This window comes from Erythrolamprus reginae, chromosome Z (assembly GCF_031021105.1).
Source record: "Erythrolamprus reginae isolate rEryReg1 chromosome Z, rEryReg1.hap1, whole genome shotgun sequence".
Taxonomy (NCBI): domain Eukaryota; kingdom Metazoa; phylum Chordata; class Lepidosauria; order Squamata; family Dipsadidae; genus Erythrolamprus; species Erythrolamprus reginae.
The window spans coordinates 37,667,507-37,691,220 of record NC_091963.1 but is presented as its reverse complement, the minus strand read 5'-3'; positions in this window follow the sequence as shown (position 1 = coordinate 37,691,220).

Here is a 23,714-nt window from a genome sequence, read left to right as displayed (position 1 = left end):
ATTTGATACTGTGTTTGCTTTTAATAATGGGGTTTTTAGTGTTTTTTAAATTATTAGATTTGTTCTTACATTGTTCTTGTTATTGTTGTGAGCCGCCCCGAGTCTATGGAGAGGGGCGGCAAACAAATCTAATAAATAAATAAATAAATAAATGAATGAATGAATGAATGAATGAATAAATAAATAAATAAATAAATAAATTTTCACAGATCTGTTTTTTTTATGATTATATTTTTCAATATCTTCCAGGTATTGAAGTTAGGGTGATTGGTCTCTGGTTTCATGGTTTTTTTTGTTGTTTCCTTTATTTTTGGAAGATGGGAATCACATCAGCTCTTTTCCAATCCTTGGATAATTCCTTGATGTTCCAAGGTTTTTAAAATATATGGTTCTGATATAAAGTATTCTAGTTTCAGTTCCAAAGTCTCAACATCTTTTTTGTAGAATGGTGACCAAAATTGGTTTCAGTATTCTGGATGTGGTCTTACTAGGTTTTTATAAAGCGGTATTAATATTTTATGTAATCTTGATTCTATCCCTATGTTTATACAACCAATGATTGTATTAGATTTTTTGGCTGTTGCTACATACTTCTAACTTATATTCAAGTGATCATCCACTAGGACTCAAAGGTCCTTCTCACAGTTACTGTTTTTGAACCAGGACTTGCCTAATATGTATTTATATCTTTAATTTTTCCTGCAAAAAATGTGAAACTTTTATTTTCTCCATGCTGAAATTCATTTTGTTGGATAGGGCCCATTGTTCAGGTTTATCAAGATCTTTTTGGATTTTGACCTTGTCATCTGGGGTGTTGGCTATTCCTGACGGTTTAGTGTTATCCTTATAAAGATACTGAAGGATATGGGCCTGAGGCAGAGCCTTGTGGTGCCTCACTACTTACTTCTCTGTATGTGGATATTAGTCCATTATGGACTATTCATTGAACTTGTTCCTCCTTTCTCTCATGCCCCTTCACATGGCTTGCCTCCTTTCAAGTCACCATTAATCACCTGGTTTTCCCCCTAGGCTTTGATTTAGGATGCTTGGATGGAAACATTTAATTGGGGGTAGAGTGAATAACCTTGTTGTTTCCTCAGTTCATTATATGTGTAATTGTGTGTGGTGTCATCCAGAGCAGGGAGTCGCCAAACTTGGCAACTTTAAGACTTGTGAACTTCAACTTCCAGAGTTCTTCAGCTAGCTGTAGGAAGTGCAGTAGAATATAGGAAGATTACAACGTCAATATTTGACTTTACATTTCTAAATGCTTTAAGATACTTTTATAACAACAGAGTTATTATAATCATCAAAACCTACAATTAAAGTCCTCCATTCAATTTCAAGTACAAAATTGAATACAAATTAAGTACAAAATTTGATATATCTACATGCAGGGAAGAGTTTGCAGTGATCGTCAGCAGAGTTTTCATATATTTTTGCTTGATGTCACAGGCTCACTCTTTTTAAGCATACAAGCACAAGAAACACAACTGATTGCAATGCTAGATCCTCTGGCTGCTACTCTACCTATCATGCTAATGACAGGCTTCTTGCCTTTATCTTTCTCAACACACTCCAAGAACAGTGTGTAGTAATTTGTAACTAGCATTTTAACTTAGGTACAACCATAATTATACGTCATGAACAATAGCATTTGTATTCCCATGGTTGAGTTCTTCTTAATTTAAGTCAGGTAAAAAGATGCTCTGCTGGCTGGCTGGAAAGAGAACAAGAGACACTTCACAAGAACATGTGTTATGTTTCTGCTGAGAACAGGCATATTTCTGTATTAATTCTTCATCTACTTGCATTATAGTGGGCGATTTCAATGTAATAGGCTATCCCGATTCTTGTTAAATATAAATTGTTACTTATACATATTTAGACTTCATGGCTTTTCTGCAGATACTGTGCTCCAGATTTTAACTTTTTAAAAGAATTCCCACAGCCGACTTACCGGCCGGTGGGGTTTGCGGCGATCGGCGGGGGATGGAGGCCGCCATGTTGGGGGGCGGAGTCACGGCACCCACGTTGGGTGCCGTGACCACGTGGTGCGGTGCGTGGGCACCGATTGGCCGGGCGAGTGGAGGCAGCAATATAAGAGGGGGCTGCCTTGTGGCGCAGCAGTCTCGCCCGGAGCATCGTGAGGCGAGGCTGCTGCTGCCTTTCCCCCCAGCGAGCTGCGTCACAGGCCTGAAGGCCTGGTGCGCAGCCGAGGAGCGCCGGAGCGTCAGGCCTTCGAGGCCAGAAGAGCCGCGAACGGCGGCTGGAGCCTTAGTTCGCTTCGGCGACACCCCCCACAGGGTTTGGAGGCGCATTGGAAGAGGGAGGCATGGCGGGGGGCGGTCGCGGTCGCTCGGGGGCACGGCGGCGGGTATCGGGGGGGCAGGCAGGAGGGCCGGGGGCCCCCCCCACGGAGCCCCGCCGCACTGGGAGAAGGAGGGCGCCCAAGCGGGCGTGGAGCGAGGCCCCAAGGGCAGGGCCTGCCGGGAGGCAGGATAGCGTGGATGGCCCCAGGGGGGTGGCGACCCCCAGGGGGCGCTCGAGGGGCCGTAGGGGAGCGGCAGCGGGGGCGAGGAGGCCCCGCCAGGACCGGGCCCCGCCCGTGGACCCACTGGTGGCCCCAGAGGAGTTTTCCAGCGCTGAGGAGGGGCCTCTCAGTGGTAGGGAATCAGGTTTCTCTGAAGCTGAGGCTTCTGCTTCACGGCCTGCCAGAAGGGGGCAGGGGGCGAGGGATTCGCTTTCTGTTTCCTCACGTATACTGTCTTCATTACTCGAGAAACTGGAAGAGAGGCCAAAGAAGCGGGGCAGGTCTCGTCGGGGCCGGGCCACGCCAGCCGCCGGCGCGGATGGGGCTCGGAGCTCATCGGAGTCGGCTGGGAGCCCGCAGAGATCCCACGAGGACCGGCATGCGCAGTCAAAGACCAAGCGGAGGAAGGCCAGCAGGATGGTATCCGGCTCTGAGGAGGCGGATGACGACTCCTCTCACTGGGGTGAGTGCCCTGTGCCTAGGCACCGGTGGTCCCTCCCAAGAGGGCCTCGTGGCCGGCTACGGGCTTCAAAACGCACGACACAGGGGGGTCACAGGACCTGGCGTTCCCGCACGGCTGCGCAGGTCTGGAGGAGGGGGCGCAGAAAGACAGTGGCTAGGAAACACAAACGGAAGAGGGATACCTCTAGGGACAGCTCTGGGTCAACCACCTCGGGGTCTACCAGTACTTCTTTTGACAGCGATAATCCTTTCGCGCCGGGCCTACCAGACACTCCGCTCAGTATGCACATGTCCCAGTCCCTCAAACGTAAAATTTGGCGGGGCGCTTACGTGGACATGTTTCAGATTTTGCTACCGCCTAAGTCAAAGAAGGAGAAGGATAAAGAGGGCAAGAAGGGGTCGGAGGACCCAAAGGGCACCAAAATGGACAAGGGAATTCTGTCGTGGGCGTATGCATTTTTGGCCTACCACTCTGTGGTGGTAGAAGATGATGTCCATAAGACACATGAGCTCATCTTGTACATGAACATGATTTTGAGAGCGTATCAGGAGTTTGGGGGCGAGGCTTGGAAGCGATATGACGAGGATTTTCGCAGGTTCGCCGCCCACAACAGGCATTGGCCGTGGGATATGCGGCATAACGATTTGTGGCTTCAGGCCACGCAGCAAGCGTCAACTCCGGCCAGTGGGCGAACACCCACAGGTCATTTGCTTTTAACCACGGGCAAGGAGGCTACTCTTCCCCGCCCGGCGGTGGGGACGGGGACCCCGGCCTCCGGTCAACGCAGCACGGCTGGGTCGTCCTTTCGAGGTCAGCCGTACTGTTACGAGTACGGCGCTAGAGGGGCCTGTTCCAGGGCATATTGCCGTTTTCGCCACGCCTGCTCCTTGTGTAGTGGCAGACACCCGACCTCCGCTTGTTACAGGGGGCGCGGTGGGGCCGGCTCCAAGGACGCTGGGACCCCTGCCAAACCCCAGCCTGGGGGGGCTCAAGGTAAGGGGCCCAACCCCTGTTAGATTGGACAGGTTGCAGCATTGGCTCACCGGCTACCGCCCCAAGAAGGGTGCGGATTTTCTGCTCGCAGGGTTTACCGCGGGTTTCAGGATCCCGTATGGGGGGCCGCGCAGGGCATGCATGGCGGACAATTTGAGGTCTGTGGCAGGAATGGGCCACGTTGTGCGGGACAAAATTATGAAGGAGGTGCGCGAGGGCCGGGTTTTGGGCCCCTTTGCGGAGCCCCCCCTGCCCTTCCTGCAGGTGTCCCCACTCGGTGTGGTGCCCAAGAGGGCCGCGGGTGAGTTTAGGCTTATACATCACCTGTCGTTTCCCCCTGGTGAATCGGTGAACGACCACATTCCCGAGGAGCTCTGCTCGGTGCGCTACACGCCATTCGAGACGGCGGTCGCGATGGTCCGGGCGTGCGGAGTGGGGGCGCTGATGGGGAAGTGTGATATCAAATCGGCCTTCCGGCTCTTGCCCATTCACCCGGGGGATTTCGACTTGTTGGGTTTCCAGTTTGAGGGCGGGTTCTTTGTTGATAGAGCCTTGCCAATGGGTTGTTCTATATCCTGTTCGTTGTTTGAGAAGTTTAGCTCATTTTTGGAGTGGGCACATGTTAAGAGTACGGGCTTTGCGTCTGTTGTACACTATTTAGATGATTTTCTATTCGCGGGGCCGGCGGGCGCCGTCGATTGTCAGCAGGGAATGATGGGTTTCCAGGCTTTATGCGCGGATTTAGGTGTACCTTTGGCTCACGAAAAGACCGAGGGGCCTTCAACCAAACTGACATTTTTAGGCATCGAGGTGGACTCCGTTGCACAAACGTGTAGGCTACCCGATGACAAACTGACTAGACTCAAGGAGGCGGTGAGGGCCACACGAGCCACACGGAAGGTGACTTTGAAACAGGTGCAGGAACTGGCTGGCCTGTTAAATTTTGCGTGTCGGGTGATCGCGCCAGGAAGGGCCTTTATGTTTCGACTGTACAGGGCAACGGTGGGAGTGTCAAAACCGCACCACAGGATCAGGTTATCAAAGAGTGTTAGGGAGGACCTCGTGGTGTGGCAAGGGTTTCTGGACGGATACAACGGTGTGTCATTGTGGAGGCAGGATATGCTGCTGAAAGCGGACTTCCAAGTGAAGTCCGATGCGGCGGGCACGACCGGCTTTGGAGTGGTGTGGCAAAGCAAATGGTTCCGGGCTGACTGGCCGCAGGAGTGGCTCGGTGGGGCTATCTGTAGGGATTTGACATTTTTGGAGTTATTCCCAATAGTCGTGGCCATTGAGTTGTGGGCATCCAGTTTTGCCGGTAGGACAGTCCACTTCTGGTGCGACAATATGGCGGTGGTGCATGTAGTGAATACTCTTTCATCTAGGAACGAGCGGGTTATGGGTTTGGTCCGGCATATGGTTCGGAGATGCCTTGCCAACAATATGCTTTTCCGGGCACATCATGTTCCGGGGGTGAGAAACGGGGTGGCTGACGCTCTGTCCAGGGGGCAGTTGGCTAGGTTCCGACTGCTTGCCCCACAGGCCGAGGAGTACCCGGAAGCAGCCCCACAGCATCTGTGGCTGATTGGAGGGCCGACGTAAGCAAGGCCATGGATTTGTCCATAGCTCCCAGCACCAGGAGAGCGTACCAGCGGGCAGGTAGGGAATTTTGGGCTTTTCGTCATGATAGGAGATACGATCAGCTCTGGCCGGCCCCGGTCGAACACCTACTTGAATTTTGCGCGCTTGACCGCCGCCGTGGGTTGTCTGCCCGGACGATTAGGGGCAAGTTGGCAGGCCTGGCCTTCCTCGCCAAGTCTCGGGGCTTTGCGGACACCACAGGGGATTTCAGGATTAGAAAGACATTAGAGGGTTGGATCAGGGAGAAGGGTCAGGCCCGGGGTGACAGCAGGCGTCCCCTCAAGCTCACCCACTTGATGGGGCTTTACGAGCTGTGGGGTCGGCTCTGCCGCTCGGCTTATGAGGCGTCATTGTACCACGCCGCGGCGGTGACCTTGTTTTTCGGGGCCTTTCGGGTCAGCGAGGTCCTAGCAGCTTCCAGAGCCGATAGCTCCGGCCAGGCGTTCACCACTAGGGATATCAAGTTAGGTCGTAGCTCGGTGTCCTTGAGGCTTCGTCGGTCCAAGACCGACCAGAGGGGTAGAGGTGTGACGGTCCAGCTTTCCCGGGCTAACAACCGGCGGGTGTGCCCGGTGGCAGCTCTGGTGGCGTATTGGGCCCACAGGGGTGTAGAGCCGGGGTTTTTGTTTTGTCATGTGTCCGGTGAACCCCTGACCAGGTACCAGTTTTGGGCTGTCACGTCCAAGGCGCTTGCTAGGCTGGGCTTGGACCCCAGACGTTACGGGACTCACTCATTCAGAATAGGTGCAGCGTCGTTGGCAGCAGTTGAAGGCTTCAGCAGGTTGGATATAAAGACAGTGGGCCGCTGGAGATCTGGGGCCTTCCGGACGTACATCCGCCCCTAGGTGAGTGGGGCGGGGCGGGGGGGGAGGCGCCGGGCCGCCAGTCTGATGCTGCTCTGCTTCCTCCCTTTCTCTAGCCCGACGACTCGACCGGCGCCGCAGGATCCTGATATGTGGCCACAGCATGGTGTACTGGGCCGAGCGGAGGGCCCGTGAGACGATGCCCGGCACGAGTTTGGAGATCGATCGAGCGGTGGTTCAGTGGTTGGGCCGACGAGGCCTACGTTGGCGGGAAGTTCTTCCGCTGTTGTTCGACAGTGGAAGGGTGCGAGGGGTGCCGGGCTGTTTGGTATTGCACGTTGGTGGGAATGATCTTGGGGCGATGACAGGTGTAGAGCTGCTGTGGCACATCTGGGAGAGTTTGCAAGTGATCTGGGAGCGGTGGCCAGATACGTGTGTGTGGTGGTCCAACATCCTGCCCAGGAGGAGTTGGCGGCAGGCTAGAAGTCCTAGCGCAGTGGACAAGGCTAGAAAGAGGGTAAACAGAGCGGTTAGGAAGTGGGTGATTCAGGCTGGGGGTGGAGTGATAGACCATCCAGACATCAGGGCATCCCTCACAGATTTGTACAGGCAGGACGGTGTTCATTTGACCGATAGTGGGAACGATAAATTTATAGCCGACCTGCAGAGGTGCCTGCACATTTATGTGCAGGGGGGGGAGCAGGGGGAATAAATTAAAATTTCACCCCCTGCTGTGGCCGATAGGGGGCGGAAAATAAAATAAATAGCAACTGGTGAGCTCCTTTTGGGGCATCTCTACTGAGGTGAGGGGCGAGCTCCTTCTTGGATTACAGGGCTCGACCGGCCTGGGTCCGGGGAGTGAGTCGCTCCTGTGGCTCGCTGGCGGGAGTTTAACGTAGACCTGTAGCGAGCCATCCCACACGCCAGGTGTGGCGTAGTAAGGGTGCAGGGGGTAGGTGTAGTTCAACATGACCCGCACCCAGTTTCAAGGAGTTTTCGCCCCAGGGTTGCTGTCTGAATTGGGCATGTTATTCCGCCCCCATTTGATCTTGCACCCTGCAGGTCATGTGGGGTTAATGTTTTAAATAAGTTAATAAGTTAAGAATTAATTTGTTGAATAAAAGTGACCCCGTTATACCCACACACCTTGTGTCCGACTATTACTCCGCCTGCGCCGCAATTCCCACAGCCGACTTACCGGCCGGTGGGGTTTGCGGCGATCGGCGGGGGATGGAGGCCGCCATGTTGGGGGGGCGGAGTCACGGCACCCACGTTGGGTGCCGTGACCACGTGGTGCGGTGCGTGGGCACCGATTGGCCGGGCGAGTGGAGGCAGCAATATAAGAGGGGGCTGCCTTGTGGCGCAGCAGTCTCGCCCGGAGCATCGTGAGGCACCCACCCACCCTCCCTCTGTTACAGGGTGCATATGATGGGTCGCCCTCCGGGGGGCCGAGTAGGAATTTTTTGCAGTCGCAGCAGAATTGGACGAGCTGCGATTGTTTTTTCGCCTACTCCACTCTGTGCGTGGGAGTGTGGTTAGGGGGTGGCCCCACCATCTAGTGCCCCCCCCCCCCTTAGGGTCACTGGGGGGGGAGGGGGGGGCCGATAGGGGGCGGAAAATAAAATAAATAGCAACTGGTGAGCTCCTTTTGGGGCATCTCTACTGAGGTGAGGGGCGAGCTCCTTCTTGGATTACAGGGCTCGACCGGCCTGGGTCCGGGGAGTGAGTCGCTCCTGTGGCTCGCTGGCGGGAGTTTAACGTAGACCTGTAGCGAGCCATCCCACACGCCAGGTGTGGCGTAGTAAGGGTGCAGGGGGTAGGTGTAGTTCAACATGACCCGCACCCAGTTTCAAGGAGTTTTCGCCCCAGGGTTGCTGTCTGAATTGGGCATGTTATTCCGCCCCCATTTGATCTTGCACCCTGCAGGTCATGTGGGGTTAATGTTTTAAATAAGTTAATAAGTTAAGAATTAATTTGTTGAATAAAAGTGACCCCGTTATACCCACACACCTTGTGTCCGACTATTACTCCGCCTGCGCCGCAATGATAACCATTAAGAGAACATTCAAAGAGCCAGTTTTTCTTCATCAAGGGATGCCAATGATATTCAGATGAAATTTTGTTTTTTCCCCCCTTGGTGTTTATATGCATTATAATCTTGCTTTGTTTTGCACACATTCCATAAATGGGGAATATGCTCTTCAAAATATACTTAGAAAACTATATATACTATTCATGTGCTTTATTGCCATTATACAAATTTTAATGTGGGTTTAAATACTGTCCTGCATACAAAATGCCATATATAATGCATACACACTCCAAATATTAATTGATTTGTTTCAGTATCAGATATCTAAAAGTTCTGGATTCAGTTTACTTAATAATATTCAATATCTTGTTAAACTACAATGTGATTAAATAACCAGGAGATGGCAGCCTCCTCTGGAACCTGTCTTTATTGACATTTATCTCTTTATCTTCCAAACTGTAAACTTTGTTATGAACTCTATCAAAAACACACACACAAAGAAATAATTTCTAATGTTAGTAAACAGGTTATACAAGTATATATAAAACTAGAAGGAGAAATATTTGTTTATTAGGACTGAGTTTATTAGGACTGAGTATATAATTCTTTCCCCTTACCCAGTCTTTTTGGTACAAAAACATATTGGAATATCCTTGAGAATTTAACAAATCTTCCTTACTGATTAGTGGCTGAATTATGCATTTAAACTCAACCCTTGGTGCATTTTATCCCACTTGAGAATTATTGTACACTTATCTCTTATTTATCTGGGGTTTATGGATACAAAATTGATGAACAAACCGTAGCAGTTCCTGGTTTATTTCTGGAAAAATAAAGGGACTTTATTTACAGAATACTTGTTTTTCATAACTAACACTCCTTGTCTTGGGGCTAACCCATATGTGGAAAGGGAGGAGAAGGAAGAGCTTGCTCTTTTCTCCTTGCTTCCCCTCTTTGGCAGCCTGGTTAGTGAAGAGGCACCTGGAGGAAGCAGGCTGAGGGGAGGGATGGGAAGAGGAGGAGGAAGGGAGACGACCAAGAGCCCCCCCTGACTTTGCTACCCCCTTCCTCTGTTGTTCATCCGTGATGGCAGATTTCCTTAAAAAAAAAATACAGCATCGAGGCTAGCTAGATGATGCCAGGCTGGCAAGAAGCAAACCAACCTTTGGATTTTTCACAGGGACAAGGACCCCAGATCAGGTCAGGAGTCTCTTTTATTACTTACTTGGCTGGGGAAGAGCTGCATGATCCTGACTCGGCGCTTTGCTGGTCAGAATGCAGCTCACTGTGAAAAGACATTTGTAATTTGGAGAAGGGCCAGACAGGAAGGAGACTTTCATGGGTGAGCGGTCAACTCCCTTCTCTGAGCCTCAATAGGTAAACCGCGGCTGCCCCACCACCTATCAAGAGCCTCTTCCTCTGTTGGCCTGGAATTCCAAACTTTGTGCAGCAGGAACCCAAGGTGGGTGCTACACGTGCTCAGTGGCTGAGACGATCCCTGTGTGCCCCTCCATCTCCCACCCACCTGCCCAACTCACCTGTCTCTTCTTGACAAGCAATGCATCCCCAGCATGACAATTAATCTGGCCTGCTGCACAACTATAAGTGTGGCACAGAAGCTGCTAGTGGCTGGACAGGCAGCATCTGCCCACCTGTGATAGGAGAGGGCCAGGCCTGTCTTGGAAGGTGCCAAAACTCTCACTGCCCTCCTCCCCACCTGGCTGCAGATGTCCACCTTCCCTTGCAAAGGGGTGGTGGTTTCACAGTGGGAGAAAGAAAAAAGTGGGCAGTGAGACAGCAGGAACAAGAGGAAGGGTGAGCTGGCAGAGGGGGCAGGGGGGAGGGAAGGAACACACAGGAGTTAAGTTTAAGTTTTATTAGATTTGTATGCTGCCCCTCTCCGAAGACTCGGGGATACCAACCAGGGGTGGACCAATGTGTGTGGGGAGGGAAGGAAACATACTGGAGATCCTAGCTGCAGTTTACTCATGACGATCTTGGGAACCGCCTTCTGCTGCACGAATCCCAGCAGCCAATCAGGTCCCACAGAGTTGGCCTTCTCTGGGTCCCATCGACTAAACAATGCCATTTGGCGGGACCCAGGGGAAAAGCCTTCTCTGTGGCAGCCTTCTGGAATCAACTCCCCCCGGAGATTCGAATTGCCCCTACTCTTCCCGCCTTCCGCAAGATGTTGAAGACCTATCTATGTCGCCGTCATGGGGGGAATAACTATCTCTTCCCCCCCCACCACCACCTTTTTTCCTGACTGTAATATATGAGAATGGTGTGATTGTGTAGTAATGGTCATTTTTTAAATTGTTTTTAACAATTGTTTTTAACTTATATTGGATTTGTACTTTGTATATTGTATTGCTGTTGTTGTGAGCCGCCCCGAGTCTTCGGAGAGGGGCGGCATTCAAATCTAATAAAACTTAAACTTATCTCCTGTGTGCTCTTTCCCTCCCCCCTGCCCACATTGGTCTATCTGCTGCTCGTCTCAACCTTCTGCCAGCTCTCCCTCTCCCATCCACCTTTTGGCCCGTGCCCTTCTGCCTTACCTTTACCAGGAGTGGTGAGACGAAGAAGTACATGGCTAGATTCTGCAAGTTGTGGCTGGGTGGAGCGAAGAGCATCGGGCAGGTGGGGTGAGCTAGCATTGGGTGGGCGGGGCATGTGCAGTGGAGAAAAATCTTGAAAAAAAATTAAAAGAAAAGAAAAAAGCCAAAATCAAGGTGGTGACACATGTTCAGTACCAGAAATTGGATCTTCTATGTTTCCATTTCTGCACATGCACAGAAGATAAATACCCAGAAAAATTAAAAGAAAATAATTCAAAACAAAAAACAAAAAACAACAACGATGGTGGTACCCACAGTCTGGCACTGACTGACCCAGTTTAGTGACATCATCATGATGTCACCAGTGGGGGGTCACTATCTGTTTGGGTCAGTGTTTCCCAACCTTCGCAACTTGAAGATATTTGGACTTCAACTCCCAGAATTCCCCAGCCAGTGAATGCTGGGAGTTGAAGTCCAGATATCTTCAAGTTGCCAAGGTTGGGAAACACTGGTTTGGGTGAACTGGCCTGAACTGGGAGGAACCCACCTGTGTTAACACTACTGCAAAGTGTTCACAATATAAGAGCAGCATCCTGATTTTTTTCTCACCAGGTCCATTTGGATTCATTGGTCTCTTCTACCATCTCTTTTTTCCTCTGGGTTTCCACCTCTAAATCTAAGATATGAAATATGATCTCAGCCAATACATGAGATTTAGCCATCAGTTTTAATTTTTTTTAGATATTCAGTCACAGATTGAATCATCTCCATTGGCCTTCTCCCTGTGCTTCAACGGGCTGTTCACTTTTTAAAAAATAAAATGTAAATGGCAGGAAAATATAGAAGTATTAGATTGGATGACAGAACTCTGGGGATTTATGAAAGAGAGTTAGCTGATGTTTTCACAAATGGTATCTAATCAATGTTCTGCTGAGCTCTATTGGTTTTTACAACAGTGACAGAATTGATATTCACCTATAGTCTAAATGAACTGTTTTCCCTGGTGGCTTGATTATAAAGTTATGATGCATGTACAAAGTATTTGCTCATGCTCTGTATTTGTAAAGATATTTTACCTCAAAAGGCAGATTTTTTTCAATGTACTTTCAAGTTAATTTTTTTTCCAGGTATTGTTGGATAATTAAGTTCTGGTTTTTACTTTAGTCCAGAGGGTATAAATTAGGTCAATTCATTTCAGAATCTACAAAGAAAAAGTTCCACAAGGATCCCTAATTATAGTACCTACAAGTTATGCTGAAAAAAAAATTCAGTATGTAACCTCTAGAGAAACAAAATTGAGAAACAGAAATTCAGTTCTACTTGCATTACAGTTTTAAAGTTCTAATTTCAATAAAGATTAAAAAGCATCCCAATTATTCCAATTAATTTTAAGGGACTGCATTAGCTGCGTGAAGTATTTTTTTAACAATAATTTTATTAAAAATTACAATTAACAAAAAGAAAATAATAATAGAATTTAAAAAAATAAAGTAAAAAATAAAAAATGCAGAAATGAAAGTTCAGTAGAAAAAAACCATAAAAATAAGAAAAAGAAAAAAAACATAAAGAAATAAATATTGTCCATTCATTACAAATAGAAGCAAATTTCATAATTTATTATTTTCTCTTAAAATAAAAGAAATGCCACTTTTAAAACCACTTTCAATGAGTTCCATTTTACTAAGTTAAACTTGTTCTTTCATTGCGTTTTTTAGATATAGCCATTACAGCACACAGCACTAGGTGCCGGGCATGTGAGCTGTCACCCAGCTCAGCTCCAGCATTATTACATGCGTGTTTCCCACATGCCAGTAAGAACTTCAGTGGTGCAGTGGTTAGACTGCAGTACTGCAAGCTGCTACTGCTGATCACCAGCTGCCAGCAGTTTGGCAGATCGAATCTCAGTAGGCTCAAGGTTGACTCACCTTTTCATCCTTCCAAGGTCGGTAAAATGAGGACCCAGATCGTTGGAGGCAATATGCTTACTCTGTGTAAACTGCTTAGAGAGAGCTGTAAAGCACTGTTAAGTTTAAATGTTAAATGTTAGTTGATTTTCAGTATGCACAAGGAGCAGGGGACATGTGAGAGATGTGCATGCATGTGTGTGTGGGTCATGCACATATGCAGGAGATGAATGCACATGCATGGGAGTATTGCACACATACTTAGGGGCAGGGCTCATGCACACTTGCATGGGATTGGGGGTGAATATATGCGTCCTATCCCAGACCTATGTAGATTGAAAACCAAGAAGGAATCCATGTGTTGATATTTCAAATCACTCTTTTTATATAGGAAGCCTCATTTATACAAGCCAAATTCATGCACATGAGTTCATCTTGGCAGCTTCTCAGTAAAAGAAGTTAAAAAATAACAGTCCAGCGGCTAGGCTTCTGTTGAAGATCACTGTTAACTCTTGAGATAAAGAGTCTCCTGTTGCACTGACTTACATTTACAGCTTTCCAGACTCTCCCCAGACAGGGCAATTTTACTCCAAGGATTTAAGCTGAGAAATAACAATTGGCTAGCGTAACATGGATGGAACCCCAAACATCAACTGACTCCATTGCAAAATGTTGAAACTCCAGCCTGAATTTCCCATCCGCCACCCTTAAATACCTATGGGGAGTGGACAACAATTCCTTAGAGTTAACAAACTACAGACTACTTCCTTTTCCCATACATATTCTTGTCTTTTTTTTAGTCTTCTAAAGCGGATGTCTTATAAAGGCTCCTCCTCCTCCTCCTGCTCCTCCTGCTCCTGCTCCTCCTCCTCCAAGTCTGGCCCTACTGTCATTGGCATATCTGCCATCTCTGGTGATCTTTCAGGTTCATCCTGGTCTATTTCTCCCTCTCTCACTCTCCGCATCAGTTGGCAAAACCACTGACCCAGTGTGCCAAGATGGGCCTGGCTCATCCTCCTCAAATTCTATTATTTCCAGAGTTGGTCGAGGACCACTCACCACAATAGGGGGTCATGGTGTGACCCCCCCCCACTCATAACCCATTTTTGGTCCCAGGAGGCTGCAGAAAGGTCTTCTAGACCCAAAATGAGGAGGTGCGAGTCACACGCCCATGTACGGATGGCAATGGAAGTTTGAATGGTTGCATGCCCTTATATGGGTGGGTGGGAAGAGTATGGGGGAGACATGTGTACATGCACAGGAACCCCACATTGCATTATGGGTGCCAGCAGGCACGTGTGTTGTCTCCTGTGTGTTCACTTGTTTTTGACATATAGTGAGAAAAGGGTTAGCCATCACTCTCCTAGACGTATCAGCTCTGCTTTTAGCCTTAATTTGCCATTTCTTCCCTGAAAGTTGAACTACATGAAATATTTTACACTATTTTTCACACACTATTAATAGTCCAAACTGGATGAAGTAAATCTATTTATTCTGTTTCACAAAATATAGAATAGAATAGAATAGAATTTTTATTGGCCAAGTGTGATTGGACACACAAGGAATTTGTCTTGGTGCAGATGCTCTCAGCGTACATAAAATAAAATAAACATTTGTCAAGAATCATATGGTACAACACTTAATGATTGTCGTAGGGGTCAAATAAGCAATAAAGAAGCAATATCAATAAAAATCTTAGGATATAAGCAACAAGTTGCAGTCATACAGTCAATATGGGGGGAAATGGGTGAAAGGAATGATGAGAAAAACTAGTAGATTAGAAGTGCAGATTTAGTAGAAAGTCTGACAGTGTTGAGGGAATTATTTGTTTAGTAGAGTGATGGCGTTCGGAAAAAAAACTGTTCTTGTGTCTAGTTGTCTTGGTGTGCAGTGCTCTGTAGCGACGTTTTGAGGATAGGAGTTGAAACAATTTGTGTCCAGGATGTGAGGGGTCAGTAAATATTTTCCCCGCCCTCTTTTTGACTCGTGCAGTATACAGGTCCTCAATGGAAGGCAGGTTGGCAGCACTTGTTTTTTCTGCAGTTCTGATTATCCTCTGAAGTCTGTGTCGATCCTGTTGGGTTGGAGCACCAAACCAGACAGTTATAGAGGTGCAGATGACAGACTCAATGATTCAATATCGCCATTCAACTTACTTTTCTTGCCAACTCAAATAATTAATTCATACTAACAGGGTACCTTCTTCATCTTTTATATATCAGAAACCTGGCTGGCAATATATACGCAATTTATACTTTTGATTTTATTTGATTCTTTGTGAGCCATCAGAGAACCCCTAACTGATTTTTGATATCAATCTGTTTATTCTAATAATCAAAACTGAATACCTGAATGAACGACATTGATAGTGAGAGAGGATTTTTTTAGAAGGTTACTCACTTTGCAGAGACACAGCTGTCAGATTATGAAAAATTTTGCACTCCTCTATTCTTTCACTAAAGGAAAATATTATTGATACTATAAACCTGGGGCTTTGCTTAAATTGATAAGCATTTTTCCAATTTAGTTAATTATACCTGTTGACTTCTACAAGGCTATGGATAAGAAACAAGAAATTAAAAACAGAAATTTCAACTAAGTGACATTTTGACATCATTTAGGATGATGCTGAGAAGAAGAAAACCCCGAAGTACCAAATTTGTGCTGTTTGCATATACAGCATGATTTAGTACAATACGTAGATGGACGAGACAACATTGTTTACAGTGGGTAACTGCGGACTCCGAGAGAGACATTTAACAGTATGAATGAAAAAAATAATCTTCCTTATAAGGGCTTTTAAAATACAGATGTACTATTATTTGAGATTATTTACATATTTAAAGAAGATCTCAGCCATTATTTTATTTAAAAATATGCTTCTTATAGAACAATGATGGCAAACCTATGGCACGTGTGCCACAGGTGGCAGGTGGAGCCATATCTGCTGCCACATGAGCAGTTGCCCTAGCTCAGCTCCAATGTGCACGTGTGTGCTGGCTGCCTGGTTTTTGGCTCACACAGAGGCTCTGGGAGGGCATTTTTGGCTTCCAGAGAACCTCAGGGGGGAAGCGGAGGGTATTTTTACCCTCCCCTGGTTCTAGGGAAGCCTTTGGAGACTGGGAAGGGCAAAAGATGAGCCTACTGGGCGCACCAGAAGTTGGACAAAAAGACAATTTCTGACCTCCAGAGCACCTCTGTGGGGTGGAGAAAGCTGTTTTCGCCCTCCCCAGGCATTGAATTATGGGTGTGGACACTCACACATGTGTGACAGCATGCATGCACGCTCTTTCAGCACCTGAGGGGAAAAAAAGGTTCACCACAACTGAATGTTATAACTATAAAATTAGTAAAAACATTAGCAAGAACACCTTCTCTCAATTTTTGCATTGGTTTTAAATTAATCTGAAGGCAAAAACCTTCTTGTTTTCATCACCACTTTTAAGGCTTTATGTCATAGGATAAATTATCTGAAGATTTGTTTTGCCCTAAAAGGGATTAGCCCGGCTCACTTGTTCCATCAGAAGAAGTATGCTGCAGAACCTTGCCAATCAAGGAATTCTGGCAGAGTTCAGGAGACTGGGCTTCAGGCCCTGCTTAGGCCGGAGCCCCACTGAGGGTGTTCCATATTGGAGGTGCTTAATGGACTGAGAATATTCTTCCCCTACTCTGTTGAATTATAATTTTTAATTTATTTAATCTATGCGAATATTTAATGTTTTTACATTAATTTTGTAGCTTTGTAGGTCACATGACTATTTACTTACTTACTTACTTACTTACTTACTTACTTACCGTATATACTCGAGTATAAGCCGACCCGAGTATAAGCCGAGGCACCAATTTTTGCCACAAAAACTGGGAAAACGTATTGACCCGAGTATAAGCCGAGGTTAGAAAATGCAGTGGCTACTGGTAACTTATAAAAATGGAAAACAATAAAATTACATTAATTGAGACATGTTTTAGAATATGTATTTTAAAGAAAACCAGTAAACTAGCTCTGTAAATTTAAAAGAGGGTAAACAAATTAACAATATTAACAATAAATTAAAAAGTAAAAAAAGTAGCTCGATCAGGAACAAAGCTAAAACCTAAGAGTTAAAATCCTTCAAAACTGGATTCCTTCTCATCATTAATTGGATTTACATTATTGTTCTGTTTTTATATATGCTGTGAGCCACCCTGAGTCCTTGGAGAGGGATTGCATACAAATCCAATTAAATAAATAAATAAACAAACAAACAAACAAACAAACAAACAAACAAACAAACAAATAAGTGTATCCAAAGAAGAGCTTCAGCATTAGCTGCTGTGAGGTTATCAGCATAGAAAACCAAATAGATAGATAGATAGATAGATAGATAGATAGATAGATAGATAGATAGATAGATAGATAGATAGATAGATATAGATAGAAAGATAGACAGACAGACAGACAGACAGAAAAATAGATAGATAGATAGATAGATAGATAGATAGAAATAGATAGATAGATAGATGATAGATAGATAGATAGATATAGATAGAAAGATAGATAGACAGACAGACAGAAAAATAGATAGATAGATAGATAGATAGAAATAGATAGATAGATAGATAGATAGATAGATATAGATAGAAAGATAGATAGACAGACAGACAGACAGATAGAAAAATAGATAGATAGATAGATATAGATAGAAAGATAGATAGACAGACAGATAGAAAAATAGATAGATAGATAGATAGATAGATAGATAGAAATAGATACAGATAGATAGATAGATAGAAAGAAAAATAGATAGATAGAAAAATAGATAGTTAGAAAGATAGATAGACAGACAGACAGATAGAAAAATAGATAGATAGATAGAAATAGATACAGATAGATAGATAGATAGAAAAATAGATAGATAGAAAAATAGACAGATAGAAAAAGAATTCCTGTCTAGCTCTGCCTCATAACACATTATTAGATCCTATCCAAGCAAGGACAGCAACTACCACAAAATACCATTTTTTAAACAGTTTAAATCCTTTCAAAGGAGGGGGAGGAGAATCTGACAGCAGGGGGCCTTTTTAATCCGACTAAGGGCAATGCAGAGAGAGCAAGGAATAGTTACTCACCATTGCTTTTTCCCCCTCTCGGTTGGAGCAAATGGCTGCCTCTTTTGCTTGAGCCAGGGAGAGGAACTACGGCATGCAAGAGGGGACAAAAGCTGGTGCCTCCTCGCTCTGGCTCAAGCAATGGCGCCCTCGTGTGGTGACTTTGTCAATGACCCGAGTATAAGCCGAGGTTGTGTTTTTCAGCCCATTTTTTGGGCTGAAAAACTCGGCTTATACTCGAGTATATACGGTACTTGTTTGTTTGTTTGTTTGTTTCTTTGTTTGTTTCAACTTCTATGCCATCCAATCCCGAAGGACTCAGGGCAGCTTACAACAATATAAAATACAAAAACAATTAAAAAGCAGTCAAACATACAATCTAACAATAAAACCCAGATTAAAACCCATAATAATTTACTTATTTATTTATTTATTATTTAGATTTGTATGCCGCCCCTCTCCGCAGACTAAATAATCAGCATACATATGTAGCATTCATACAATTTGGCCATGATATTTGTTAATTCATGGGCCCCAGGCCAGCCGGCAAAGCCAGGTCTTCACGGTCTTACAGAAAGCCATTAGGGTGGGAGCAGTACGGACCTTGTGGGAGCAGTTGATTCCATACAGCCAGGGCAGCAACAGAGAAGGCCCTCCCCGATGGCCCTGCCAACCTGCAATGCTTAGTTGATGGGACCTGGAGCAGGCCAACTCTTGTGCTCTCTGAGAGGTATACATTTGTCTTCAATCTAGAATTGATGAAACCATAAAATAGAATAGAACAAAATAGATAAAGATATTAAAAATAAAGAAGCTGAAATACTTGCATGTGGGCCTCCTAAGCTCCGTTTTTGCTGGCAGAGGGTTGCAGGAGGCCATAGCAGCTGAAAATTGAGCTCAGAGCCCATTTTTGCTGGCAGAGCACTCAGGCCACCACAGGCATCCCTGACACGAGTGATGTTGAGTTGGACATGCCCCTGTCACACTCTGCTCCCACTCTCTGAGATCAAACACAGCCCTAATGTGGTCCACATAAAATCGAGTATGACCCTCCCGTTCTAGAAGTATGTGAATAACATAAATTTTAGTCAATTTGTCAAGTGAATCAGTGCTCTAATCATCTGGAGAACATCGAGATGGAGAAGTATATGAAGTATATTGCCATTGTTTCCAATAATTGATGCCATTTGTTAATTTCAGACAACTCAACTTCCTCTGTAGATTGTGTCCAAACAATAAAATATATGATTTACTATATATTTTCAAATATTTAATAATAGCAAAAAAGTACAGCAAAATAATATATTTTTTTATTGTTATTACTATATCACTAGGTTACCATAAAATATTGTTGGTGTTTTTCTAGATTTTTATTTGTTTCTTTGGTTTGTCTTGTTTTTTGAACAAGTAGTTACCATTTTCTGTAACTAACATCCAAACAGAATTATTCCAAGATTTAATATCTCATTGTTTTAGGATATCTAAAGAGATCATATGGGAAGTGCAATGAGTTTCTTGAAGAGGTGAAGAAAAAGATGCATACATTTGATGTTAAATATCATAATTTTATTGAAGGAGTTCGTAGGTTTTCCCTAGTAAACCAGAATTTGTCTGTAATAATTTATCTATTCTGCTGGCTGAAGATACAGATGTACAGTGAAGCATTCTGTTTCACTGCTTTTTATAATCCGTGTATCAAAGTCATGTGTTACAACTAGAAAAACTTAACTTTTTTATCAGTTTGTCTCTTTGGGTACAACAGAGCCTTTTAAAGATAACTAACTTAAATCCCATGAATTAGATTACATTTGATTCATTTAATCCAAATAAATGAATTTGAGCAATAATATTATTGTTAGCCTAAAATTCTAAAATCTCAAAATACCTGGAAGGCAGCTGCTTTAATAATATATTCTTATAAAATACTGGTTATTTTGTTCTCAAAATACAAAGTATGGCATGCATTAAAGTTTATTAAAAGTTCTAACATGGTTTTAAAAAAAAAATCAAAACCAGAGACAAATTTAGAAGAGTGAGTGAGGAGGAAAAATTAAGCCAAATTGAGCTGTCTTGTCATTGGAGGGAATTAAACACTGAGCATTTACATAAAATTAAATAAATAAATACATAACAAAGAATAAAGTTAGAGTTATTTGGGGGTATTTTGTGATTTTAGTAAGCTAGTCTGGAGCCTTTTACAAAGGTTATGTTTGACAGATCTGTCTTTCCGCAGCTCACCCAGTAGCTTCTCCCCCTCAAGTGAGCTGTTGCTGAGAGCTGGGGAGGGAGTGGGGAAAGTCGTCTTCAGAAGAAAGCAGAACTAAAATATTCCTAAAGGCCACACGCCATCTCTTCAGACCATTTAAAGCTTCTGAAATGCCACTCTCAAGTAAAATAACTACCTCTCCAGAAGAGTCGTTCCATTAGAGAACCAGCAAACAGCAGTGCTGAGATAAATGGGAGTACAGAAAATAGATTTTATATCTCCCTGTAAGTGTGGTCAAATGTTATAGGCCAGCACGTCAAAGAGGATTCTAAAGTTTTACTGTGGCAGGGAAATAATGATACAATAGCTATGGTGAAAAGAGTAAGCACTGCTTAATCTGTCCTTTAGTTGCTAGGTTAGCTATGAATTTATTCCTTGGGATGGTGGGTTTTTTTTTTTTGCTGTGGTGCAAAATATTTTTTATTCCACATAAGAATATTTCTCCCTTAGACTATCCAAAATTGACCTCTCCAGGTTCCTAAGAGGTCAGTAAGGGGCGTACATAAGTGCACCAGTGTGCCTTTTGTCCCCTGTCCAATTGTCTCCCCTTATCCCATATATCATATATCTTTTCTCCCTTTCATATATCTTCTCCTCTATTTTCATAGCTTTTCTTTATATTTATTTATTTATTCTTTGTCCAATATACAATACATATGGAATGAAATAGACATTAAGTAGTATATATAGGGATAGTAAGTAAAAAAGAAGAGGAGTGGATGAGAGGGAGAGAATATATAGGATATATGAGAAAAGGAAAGGTAATTGGACAGGGGACGATAGGCACATCAGTGCACTTATGTACGCCCCTTACTGGCCTCTTAGGAACCTGGAGAGGTCAATCATGGAGAGTCTAAGGGAGAAATGTTGGGGGTTGGGAGTAGACACTATAGAGTCCGGTAATGAGTTCCACGCGTCGACGACTCGATTGTTAAAGTCATATTTTTTACAGTCAAGTTTGGAGCGGTTAATATTAAGTTTGAATCTGTTGCATGCTCTTGTGTTGTTGCGGTTGAAGTTGAAGTAGTCGTTGACCGGAAGGACATTGCAGCATATGATCTTGTGGGCAATACTTAAATCATGTTTTAGGCGCCGCAATTCTAAGCTTTCAAGACCTAGGATAGTTAGTCTGTTTTCGTAGGGTATTCTGTATGTAATACCTCATGTCTATTCTCCTCAATATGTATTGTGTATTGGACAAAATAAATAAATAAAAATAAATAAAGAAATATGCATTCAAGAAAATATAGCTGTTGGTTTATTGATTATGTACCATTAAGTTGTTTTGACTCTTAGTTTGACTCTGGTTTATTGATTATTAAGTTCTGATTTTCTCCATGATGATCTAGTCCTAAAACGTTTTTTCAAGTACAGTATCTCAATAATGCATCTTTCACTACTGTAACTGCTGGTCATCTCTTTTTCTTTTTTCTTCTATTTTGCCAGTACTGGAGACTTTTCCATAAAGCTAGGTATTTGTCTCATATGTTAAAGTAGGATTATTTGAGCCTGGGTCTCAAGTGAGTGGTTCATTTTTTCAATGATCCATTACTTTGCTTTCTTGGCTACCCTTAGTATTCTCGTGAGTCTTCTCCGACATCAAAGTTCAAAGGCATTAATATTCTTCCTGCCTTACTTATTAAAGTCAAACTTCCCCTTTCACTTTATGGTTTGAATGATTTTTTACTTTTATATATAGACACTTCATGGCATTTGAATATCTTTTCCATGGTCTTAGTGCACATTTCACCATGTTCTGTTCGCACTGTGGCTTCCTGATTTATATATACGTTTGTCATAAGGACAATGGGATGTTTCGAAATTCCAAATTTTATGAGCATTTTCCATTGCTTGGTTGCGATCAACATTACCAAAAGCTTTTTAAAAATATTTAATGAAGCATGTGATGACAACAAGCCTCAGCAATTATGTCATATGTTCCTTTGTCTTTTTCTAAATTGAATCTCTTTTTTCATGTAAGGCTCTAATATGTACTGGATGATCCTAAGCATTTTTGCTAGCATGTGAAATGAAGCGTTTTATACAACACTTTGCACGCTGTTAAATATTGTTGTAGATTGACCTCTTTTTGACACTGTGTTGTTCTCCAGATTTGTTGGTATAGCTTGACTAATTATTTTTCTGTTGCTTGCTATGTTCTAGTGGGTATTTCACCAGTTCATCTAGCCTTTTTATTTGGTAATAAGCATAGTACTTTAATTTTATTTTCTATTGCCACCTTCTGAATTCAGAGATTTTTGAAAGACTTTTCTTCTTTTTTCATGGTTGTTTTCCATCTTCAATGTCTTACAGATGCTGTCCCTTATCTCTTTTAACAGCTCTCTGAAACCATTAAGTTCCTTTCTGAAATTTTGGTATTTCTTGCTTTTGTCTTCTCTTTTTGATTGTTTCTATTGTTTACTATGGCACCGAGTTTCCTTTCTTCTCTTTCTTCAATTTGAAAGTCTCTATTCACTTTTATCTTTAACAACTTCTTTAAGTTCATTCCATAATTCTTCTGGTTCTCTATCAATGCAATGCGGTTGGAATGCCAGAATTTATAAGTCAGTCTCCTACTTTATGTTGACTTTCTATGTCGTACAATCCATTTTTACTTTTTACTTTTCTATTTCCAATTTTAGCATTCCAATCACAAAAACCGCTGATCTGACTTGAATGTTCTATTGATTTAAAATTGGATTTGATATAAAACCCATCACCTGGGTTGTGGGTTATGACTGGAGCATAAATTTGAATGGCAATCCTATTAAAGGGTTTGTACACAACATTTAATTGATATTATTATTTTTATTGCACTCTAGCCAAGTATTGCTCTTACTTTTTACTCTTATTAACCATAAAAGCAGCACTGTTGTTTCTTTGCTTTCTGTTTTGAGTAATAAATAGTGTGCTTTTCTAATGGAAAGTATCCTGTAGAGTATATCTGAATTTGCTGATGCCTAGGATGTCAATTTGTATTTGTTTATTTCATCATTCATTGTATTGAGCTTTTCCGTATTTGTGATTTTTAGGTTCTGTGTCCCTGTTGTAATTCTATTATTGCATATTTTCTTTTCTTTTTCTGTATGATAACATGGGAAGTATGCAGTGTGTATACTTCAAGACTCTGCATCAGGCCCATAACAATATCTTCCTCAATGACTTAGATGAAAGGATTGAAGGCAAGTCATCAAATTTCCAGATGCCACCAGGCTTATAGGAATAGAGCCGGGGTGGCGCATCAGGTAGAGTGCTGTACTGCAGGCCACTGAAGCTGACTTGTAGATCTGAAGGTCAGCGGTTCAAATCTCATCACCGGCTCAAGGTTGACTCAGCCATCCATACTTCCGAGGTGGGTAAAATGAGGACCCGGATTGTGGGGGCAATAGCCTAGCTCTGTTAAAAAAGTGCTATTGCTAACATGTTGTAAGCCGCC